At 31.5% G+C, this 10,161-nt stretch overlaps 1 protein-coding gene across 2 annotated transcripts in view; it reads left to right on the top strand.

Annotated features, from left to right (window-relative positions):
* Positions 1 to 6,807: 6,807 nt before the first annotated feature.
* LOC106684890 (armadillo segment polarity protein) overlaps positions 6,808 to 10,161 on the top strand; it is a 40,279-nt gene continuing 36,925 nt past the window's right edge. The window contains exon 1 of one of the 2 annotated variants that reach the window (XM_067047959.1): positions 6,808 to 6,949. The gene's annotated coding sequence lies outside the window, so the exon portion shown is untranslated. Of the gene's footprint in view, positions 6,950 to 8,535; positions 8,558 to 10,161 lie in introns of those variants that run through there. The other variant, XM_067047961.1, reaches the window with a different exon arrangement.

The following is a 10,161-nucleotide window of genomic DNA, read 5'->3' as shown; positions in this document are numbered from 1 at the left end:
TTATTTTACAAAAAAAAAAATGGCTTATGCTTTTCGCCGAACAAACAAGAGATGATCGCTGCAGTGGCTGCGTAAGTATTTATATATATAAATAGGATAATTGAATTTGGGCTCAGTCTTATATTTATAAATTAATTATTTTTTTTGTATATTTTTAATTAATGCCTCATTAATACAATAGTAATCATGAGTAAATTCTATACAAGATATTGAACAAAGTTATCAATTTATTATTACAAAGATTGTTATGAGGATACCTCTGAAGATCAGTATGCATTAGGCCAAAACCAACCTGACTGAAAATTCTGAATACATTGAAAGTATCATTTCCATGATAATTTTAAAAAAATACTAATTAATTTATTTAAACGTGAAGCCCAATACTGTTCAATTAGACTTAATTTGAATATATTTATTTTTTAAAGATCTATTTTTGTAAACCGATGAGTCAGATGGGTGCTCATAGCAATAGATTATTAAAAATACCCTTTAAACCTAATGTTAAATAGAAACAGTATTGCATCATAAGCTGATTCTTTGTTCATTATTAAACCATCCCAATTAAAGAAGATATTTTTTCAATTTAATACTTTTCTTTTACTCCTAATAGAATGCTTCATCATTACTTTCGGTTCAAAATAAAGGAAACATAAGTTCTTAATTCTATAAACACAGTAATTTTATAAACAAGTAATAATATTGATATTTATTGGAACATGACAATTTTTAGGATTACAGTTACAAACAGATGCTGGTTAAACCACACATTATTAAACACCAAATTACTACTATAAGATAATGTGTTTTAAGACAAATAATAAAAAATATATGTATATGACAATGAAGCCAAACCATATTTATAAATTGGCTGATAACAAAAATTCAGATCTTAATATTTCTGTAAATATAGACTTATGTCTCTTCAGTAATACATATATTAACAAAGGACGGTGCCTATGGATTGTTATAATTCTTAGTTTCCTAAATAAATGCAATATTTTCTAGAAAGATTCATCAAATAAATAATTTAGTAAAATTCTTCTTCAACATATTCAAAGTAAAAAATAATTATGTTAACACATAAAATTCACTCACTTTTAACAATAAATAAATAACTAATGTTCTTAACTTTAATAAATGCTTATTTCTTAATATATATATATTTACTAATGTCACAAGCCATACTTAATTAAAAAAAATAAATAAATTTACTCTCGGTAACAGGTACTTCTTAAATAAATACACAGCTTTTATTTCCTTAAATATAAATTAATCTCATTTAATTAATGCATATAAATAAATGCACACACATTAGACTTCAAGATTTGAAAGGGTCATGAATTAAACTTGGCCTAATATTAAACAAAAGGGGCTTCTTTCTCTACAAAGTTGACCAAGACACATACTTAAAAAAAAAGTACTACCACATTACTACTAATTCTAAATCAGGTTCTAATTTACGTTCTATCACTGCTAAACACATAACACATTAATTCACACAACATTCACAAAGGAATGATCCTAAACCACACATTTAGTAGTACAAATTACATCTCAGTATAATGTAAGTTTAAAAAAATAAATACACATACACAATACAAATTCTGAGACATTAAGATGAGCACATTTCCTATTCGGAGCCAAGTAATACATCTAAAGGATAAACTAACACTGATGACAAATAGTTCAGAAACCATGTTGTAGAATAGTAATCACCAAAAGTAAGTTATAATGTTGAAATTTCAGAAACTTTAAGTTTTAAAATGTATTTAAAAAAACAAAACTAATGTGAGGTTGGTTCAATTTTGAAACATAATTAACTTTGAAGAATATCAAAATGCTTAAATGTAAGTATACCCTGCCTTTCCAACAGACTACCAATACAAATTCCAATAGAATTATTGGATGTACATACTAACAAAACAGAATTGTAGTATAAAAAGTAGTTGACTTGATACAAGTTTATCCTCCATAATTAAAAATATGCAATAGAATAGAAGCAGTTGAAAATAAAAAATTAAATTAATCATGTCAGAATACACTCACAGTAAATTGAAGAGTTAAATTTTGACTTCAATTTATAAAAGTTGCTAATAATAAGTTAAGATTTGATCTTTGGTTTCAACTAAGGAAAGTGCCATAAAGCATAAAAAAGCTTAGAACAAGTCATGTCTTAAAAGTCAGTCTCTTTAAATAGAGCTTACATTTAGCTCGTTTGCAGGATAAGTTTCTTAACTCAAAGCCAAACATTTTCAAGTTAGCTACAAAAAAATAAGGGTAATTTATCAGTGAAATCCTCTTAATCTCATGAATACAAATTTTAAATATAAAAGGAAGACGGTTCCAGGTGCAGTAAAAAAATAAAAAATAATTAAACTTTTTAATGAGAGCTAATGTTGCAGGGTTAAGAAGATATGAACAACTAAAATTACGATTACAGAAAGGTATTGGACAATTAATGAAAATGAAAATAACAAGTAAAAAGAAATATTAAAATACAGTGCACCCTGAAAGATGGACAAATAAGGGAAATAAGAATACAAGTCAAGAAATAGGAAAATAATGAAAAAAAAAATAGGGCACCTACCTTAATGAATGGAAGTAAACAAAAATGAGCTGAAGGCGGGATGAGAAGACAGAAAGGCAGTTAGCAGATAAGTTACATTTGAAGGCAAAAAGATAAGATTAAAGAGATTAAATACAGGCAGGCATCAAACTATAATATATATAATTAGGGGAGTAATTATATATAAATATATGGATAAAATACAAAATTGAAATAAAATTTAAAAAAATAGTTGTTTGTTTTTAGCCCAGCAACATGGTGCGAAACATTGGCTCACATTAAACAGTTTAATTACTACTTGAGTACTTTTTTTTTTACCGCACCTAGACCTTCTTTTTAAATATTTCACACAGTCAATCAACAATCTTCCAAATTTTAAATATGTCTTTGAAATTAGCCATACAATATGTATATATGTGTGTGTGTGTACATAATATATACACACCCAACATCAACTTTATAAAAATGAAGAAAATAGTTGTCCCAGCACTTACCCACATAAAAAGTAACATCTATAAGAAAACAATAATGAGTGACCAGAAAAATAAAATACTCAGACATTCTGTACAAGCAAATATAATTAACTTTTTAGACTTCAATAAAACCTCGGCACCCCTTAAGGTGTTCTCACAAACTTTTCATCACACCCAAATAACAGTCTTTTCCAAATAAATACTTAATTAAATAATATAAAAGATAAAAAAATATATTTCTATTTAAGATATGAATACAACATTCAACATTGCTTGACAAAATAAATATAGATGGTTCTTAAACCAAACATTCCCCATCTTAAAGACATTTTTCTCTTCGAACCTAATATAATAAATAATACTTCTTTAGAAACGAATACTGATCATTTAACTTAATCATAATACTGTACAATTATAAGTATTGAAAATACAGTTCTGCCAAATATCAACAGAGGAACACTCGTGGACAGAGGTGTTTAAATGAGATTCTTATCAAATGCTGTTACAAGGTTAGATAAGTCATTGTTGGACAGATATTCAGCAATTTTATATTTACAATCAACATTCAGAATGACTGCACGTTTTTCAGAACTTGAGCTGTTAACTGAAGAAAAAGCATATATATGTAATCCTGGAATCTGATCAAAGAGATGAGCCCGTTCCTGACATTGTTCGATCCTGGGCAATATAATGTCCTGATAAATAGGGTAATTGGCCAAAATTTCTTCCTCATCAATATCAACAGTTGCATAGAGTGGTTTTATACATCCCTTTTTCCTTTTGACGAAATGATACAATGAATATTTATCATTGACTTTATAAGTTCTCATGTCAAGAATTTCTCTGACACAATCTTCTAAATAACCTGCCAATTCTTGATGAATTTCATAACCAACATAGTTATCTAATTTGATAAGTTTTTTGTAATCTTCATTAAAATTTTTAAGAAGGGTAATTTTAATAAACAATTTGGAACATTGTAAATCTCCCTCCACTACACACATATCTAAAGGAGTACAATAATGGTCATCTTCAGATGAATGTTCAAGACAGGTGATATTAATGTCTGCTCCACAATCAAGAAGCCTTTTAACTATTTCTAGGTCATTATAACAAGTGAAAACTGCAACAAACAGAACAGTCTCAGTTTCATTTGGTCTTGCATTTACATCCACTTCATGGCGTAAGACCTCTCCCATGACAGCAACTCCTTTTCTGAATTCAACTGCACAATGAAGTGGTGCCCATCCATAATTGTTCCTCGCATTAACATTAGGCTCATGGAACAATAACTCTTGCACAACATCCACTGTGTGGGCTAAGTGTAACAAAGTATCTTCATAAATTCCCAAGCGAGCATTAATGTCTGCGCCTGCTGCCAAAAGAGCCTTAACTTGCTCTAGGTCGCCATCTAAGACAGCTGCCCTTAGTTCTTCTTTGATATCATCATTCATAGTTATAACAACCAATAGTTGACCTTGCTTCAGTAAAAAGTCAAAGTATTGAACAATAACAAAGGACACAGTCAAACCTTTAATTTTAAAAAGCCTACCTTAACAACTTTCCAGGTATAAAATTTGTTTAGGTAGAGTTGACATCCCGAAATAGTTAATTAACAAATATGATTATTAGAAGGAACACTAGTAACAAGAAATTTTGAAGAAGTTATAAGACTTCAGCATCACAAACACTCATAAGAGATATAACAGTCTCTACCTCTTTCATGGAGAGGCAGGTTAGTTACGAAAAAGAGCGACCAAAACCGAGCGTTTACGAGAATTATTTTGTTAACGATTGACAATAAGTAATTATTATTGGATAATTTAACATTATAACTAACAATTCCATTTCAAGGTCTAAGTAAGAGCTTGTCTGAATGAGCCCAAAACATTAGGATGACGCATTTAAACCGGCTAATTGAGAAGAAAACAAGTACCAGTTGATTCAGTGATTATTGATTTATGACATTCCATGGATAGTCCTATCTACGAAAATAACGGCTTCAAAAAGATAATGATAGCGTGATTTTAAAAACCTCTATAGACAAAGGATTTTTTAAAAAGAAACTTCCACATTAATAGTATAGTCCAGCCCATGAAACTCAAAAGGTAGGCGGAAACGGCTTGGCAGCCAAAATTCAGTTTTGGACCTTGGTAAGAGATACTTTTGATATTGTTGAGTATCGATACTTTTTGACTGATCAAAATAATATCGATATTTGCCATAAGATACTTCCCGCCCGATACTTACGAAACCAGTATGTATGAGAAGTATTCATATGATACTGGTTTTATTAGGGTCAATAAGTACTAATACTTTTAAGGCCTTTCCGTCCCTGATAGCGGAAAGCTGCGCATTGCAAAGTCCGAATTACGAGGTGAAAGTGAGGGTAAATCACATTTACGTGAATTACAATCGGGCGAATCACAAGAAGCGAGTTTGTTAAATTTTCTGATTTGTGGCATGGTATTCAAATCTATGATCCCATTTTTGAATGAGAAAGGACACATTTCTATACTTTCTTGACATTTCTGGTAATTGACTTTTCACAGTCCATTTGTCCCTTTCTTTTTTCGTACTCGTTCGCAACTAAACTGGTGGCATCAGCTCTTAACTATTTTTACACATTTATATAATTTGGACTATTTAGGAGGTAACATACTGAAGATCTGGAATATTGGTGAAGACCCAAAGATAGGAGGTGAACATACTGAAGATCTGAAATATTGGTGAAGACCCCAAGATAGGATGTGCGTAGAAGGTCATATTTTTTGTTTTTTTATTTATATCTTGAAAATGGTAGGTCACAGGTTAAAACATCATTGAAAAATTTAAGTGCATTAAATTTCTTACAGAAAAGTTTCTATTATTTTTTCTTATTTCTTATAATTTAAAAAATATATGCTCGTCAAAGAAACAAAATAATCTAATGAGTCATCTTTTGGTGGATTATTTTTGATGATGAATCTTTCTAATTTACCAAATTGACCTTAAGACAATCAACTTGTTTGCTAATCTTGTCAAAACGCCGTGTTTGGACAAGATCACATCAATTTAATATACCTCGCATTGTTTTACAGATGAAATTTCAACGTCTTCATTCAAAACGGCATAAGGTTGGACGAAAAAAAAGAGTTCTTACACTTCGTAACTAGAAATATATTTACATATATTGTAGGAAGATGGTCCGGATGGTGGTTAAGAAAGGTAGAGAAATAGCAGAAAATGATTTATTAGTTTCACCCTACTTTACAGGGCTGAGTCAAGAAAGAAGAATGCCTTCTTTCTGGACTTAGCCCTTTCAAGTACTTCCATAAGAGAACGGGGTAGCTCAGTGAGTAAGGCACTATGCTTCTTATCTCCCGGACCCGAATTCAGCTGTAAAGGCAATTCTTGACTCTGTTACATTAGCCATGGATCGACCTTGGTGTGGGGAGACCCTCCTGGGACACACCAAGCCTCTAGGTGTACCTTTAAGTAGGTACCCTTAAATCGGGAAAACCTGGCAGTTGAGCGTGATTCTGACTGAATCCCTACATAAACTGTTGGTCTTAGTAATAGTACTTCCAAAGTACTGAAACTCTAACCCTTTATTGGTTTTACTAATACAGGCTTTTTTCCCTTATGATTGGTTTTTTTATAATTCTACCAACAATTTTTTGCGGCTTTTTTCGTTTTCCCATTTAACGGGAACATTTTGTTTTATGTTACATCTTGATAACTCCTGTCTCTTATGCTCGATCTACATAAAAGTTTAGCTATAAGCAACTCTCACAGATCGATTTCGATATTGTTGACAGTTGTGGGTCTAGGAAACAGTTAATTATTATTTTTTTCTCGCAAGTTTCATTTTTTCCTATTTGTCAACCACCAGTGAATGTTCTCATTGGATTTTTATGTTTTTTTTTCAGTAAGTATTTTTATTATAAAGTCCTTATATCACTACAATGTGAAGGGGTGACAACAATCCCTTATTTATTATCTTAAAAAATTTAATCTTATTGGTTTTTGTTTATATATTATACAATAAAAAATAAATTGTTTTCAATTGATTTTGGTGTTGATTAAGTAGCTTCTTTATAAATTTAAATAGCTCTTTTATTTCTTCAAAGTTGAGTTAAGCAACTGATTTTTAAATTGTGATCAGTTTCCTTAATGAGTTGAACAGAATTATATATAGTGAATATTTCAGTGTAATATCTATGATAGGGATAATATATGGCTCACAAAAGAAATATCTGTGGATAGATATTTATGCACCTATCTCCATGCCAGAGTGACAGTTGTGAAATAGTATTTATTGTTTTTTTAAATTATTGAAATTCAATGAGTGTTACTTTCATTGTTAATTACTGTTTCTAAATTAATTAAAACTTGAAACTTAGAAACAGTAATCTAAATTAATTAAAACAATTATGAAATTCAAGTTACGAGTTCACAATTGTGTCTTCGCATGGTGGGTGTACTCGCTTATACATTGTGAAAAAATAGTTGATCATGATTGTGATGTTTGGTCATCATTTTTGAATTAACATCTTCAGGAAGATACAGAACAGCTTTGGCTCAATCAAAGTAGTAACAATAATAGTGTAGGTAATTTTTCACGTTTGTTAAATCTTGCTTATAAGTAAGAAGATGTCCACACTATTTGGAGTGCCATGTTTGTATGGTTATCTAATAAATTTTTATTCCATGGTTCATCCTAAAGTTAGGAAAATATTGATTTTTATTTATTGTAGTTAAGAGTTGTGAGATGATGAACAATTGTTTGATAAATAAATTAAGTGGAGAAGGATTCATGATGGTAAATGAGAATCAGTCTCATTAACTTGGGTTTGTCCACATTTACATTGTTATATACACTAGCTCGCAATTTTTGAACTAGGGAAGTCAGCTTCCCTTATTTACTTTTGTTTTCTACTTTGTTACTTGCCACTCTCATTCAGTGAAAGTATCTGGATCCTGGTAAATAGATATTTCATAATTCATCAGTTACTGTTCCATCCACAGAGCATTGAGAGTAATGAACAAAGGTTAAAAGTTTTAGGAATAGAAGTGTAACATTGTTTGGTGCTTAGATATTAGTCTGTTTGGATGACTTGATCTGTTTATAATCTGACACCATAAAGTGTTTCGTATTTATGTGAATTTGGACCCCAATCTCAACTGAAAAGAGTCCGTGGTGGTTGGTTTATTTTGTTTATTCTTCAGTGATACTAGCGAATGACAGTAACTGGCCTCTGATCTAAATAAAGGAATAATATTTGAATAGTAGGTTATAAATTTATAACCTACAACAACCGAAATATAGTCCAGATGGGCTAATTCTTAACTTTTCATTTTGTAAATAAATAGATAAAATAAAATCAAAATTAATTTTAAAATTACTTACTTTTAGTGCTCTACAACTCTCTTGTATGGTTCTTGGTCTCTGCCAACGAATGTGCTCACTGCTATCTCCTTTGGTGCCATCTTTAATTATACATTTTGGGCCAGGCACATAATCGACACCTTCTAAGTATGCTACTTTGGTCTTCCTCTTCTAAGTGTTACATTTATTACTTTCTAAACATTTTATCTAGAGGGTCCCTAGAATTTATCTAGGGGTCTAGAAATCTGGTCCATTTTGATGATGTACCCACCTCAATGCGACCTCCATTGCTTGATGAGAGATCTTCTTAAAAGAGAGATTTTGATTATCATTTTGTTCTCCCTGTCTGCATTTGACCAACCAAAGTTGATCCATTGATTTCCTAGAGTGTTTTCCTCTTAAAACATTAAAGGGTTACTTCATCTGTTTATCTTGAGATCCAACATTCTTAGGTATATGCCAGGAAAGGTCATATAAGAATATTCTGTTAAGAAGTTTAAGGTACTTTAAAGGAAGATATTTTAAATTTTTGTTATTTAAGCCCTGTTAGACTACTTCAATGAGGATAAGCTGATATTAAAGACCACTTAATTGTGCATTGATTTACCAAATTTAATCAAAATAGTTTGAGCCATTTTCGAGAAAATCCTAAAAGTGTGTGTTTATGTAGAACAGAAACTGGGTGACTATCAAAGTGGTTTTCAGCCCAATAGGTCAACCATTGATCAAATCTTCAGTTGAAAGGAGACCAGTGAGGAGATGAAAGAATATCAGCAGACTAGGTGGATGTTGTTTATTGATTTTTGGGCAGCCTATGTAGTTGTAGAGACTCAATTAATACAACGTACTATCTGCCAAGTTAAGTGTTGTGGGTTATTGAAACGATTTAGTGTGGAAAATGGCCTAAGAGGTGGGGGTCCAATAGCTCCTCTACTGTTTAACATCACTCTAGAAGCAATAGTTAATAGAATAGGAATAAATCAAGAAGTTACAGTGTTTACAAGGATGACCCAGATTCTAGCCCTTACAAATGATATAGTCATCATGGGGAGATTCCTGCAGAGCATAACAACAGCCATAGAAACTCTTGGATTTAAAGGCAAAGAAGACTGGACTACATATTAACGAAAGCAATGAGCGAGGAATGAATGGCAAGTAGGTCGTACTAGAATATACTGGATAGTGTGTGTCCAGGTGTTAGACAGATGTGCTGAAGGAGGGATAGAGTGTAGCAGGGTCTTCAGTAACTGAAGATTTCTATATCTAAGCAGGCAACAGAAAAAGGTGCCATGTGGTTGTTGAGCAGGCCAAGTGCAGTTTCATGTGTCTGTTGTGCTGATAGAAGATGAAATATATATATGTAATAGATTTCTCACATTTATAGGATTTTCTCGAAAACCGATCAAACTAATTTGATTAAATTGGTAAATCAATGTATAAATTAAGTGGTCTTTAATATCAGCTAGGTCTTATCCTCAATGAAGTAGTATAAAGCTGGATTTTTAAAAAATCGTCCTCCGAAATACTTTTCATCTTCTATCGGCACAACAGACACATGAAACTGCACTTGGCCTGCTCAACAACCACATGGCACCTTTTTCTGTTGCCTGCTTAGATATAGAAATCTTCAGTTACTGAAGACCCTGCTACACTCTATCCCTCCTTCAGCACATCTGTCTAACACCTGGACACACACTATCCAGTATATTCTAGTACGACCTACTTGCCATTCATTCCTCGCTCATTGCTTT

This window comes from Halyomorpha halys, unplaced genomic scaffold (assembly GCF_000696795.3).
Source record: "Halyomorpha halys isolate HHAL.00 unplaced genomic scaffold, Hhal_1.1 Scaffold626.1, whole genome shotgun sequence".
Classification (NCBI taxonomy): domain Eukaryota; kingdom Metazoa; phylum Arthropoda; class Insecta; order Hemiptera; family Pentatomidae; genus Halyomorpha; species Halyomorpha halys.
The sequence above is the reverse complement of the archived record's forward strand: the minus strand, read 5'-3'. Positions and strand labels throughout refer to the sequence as shown.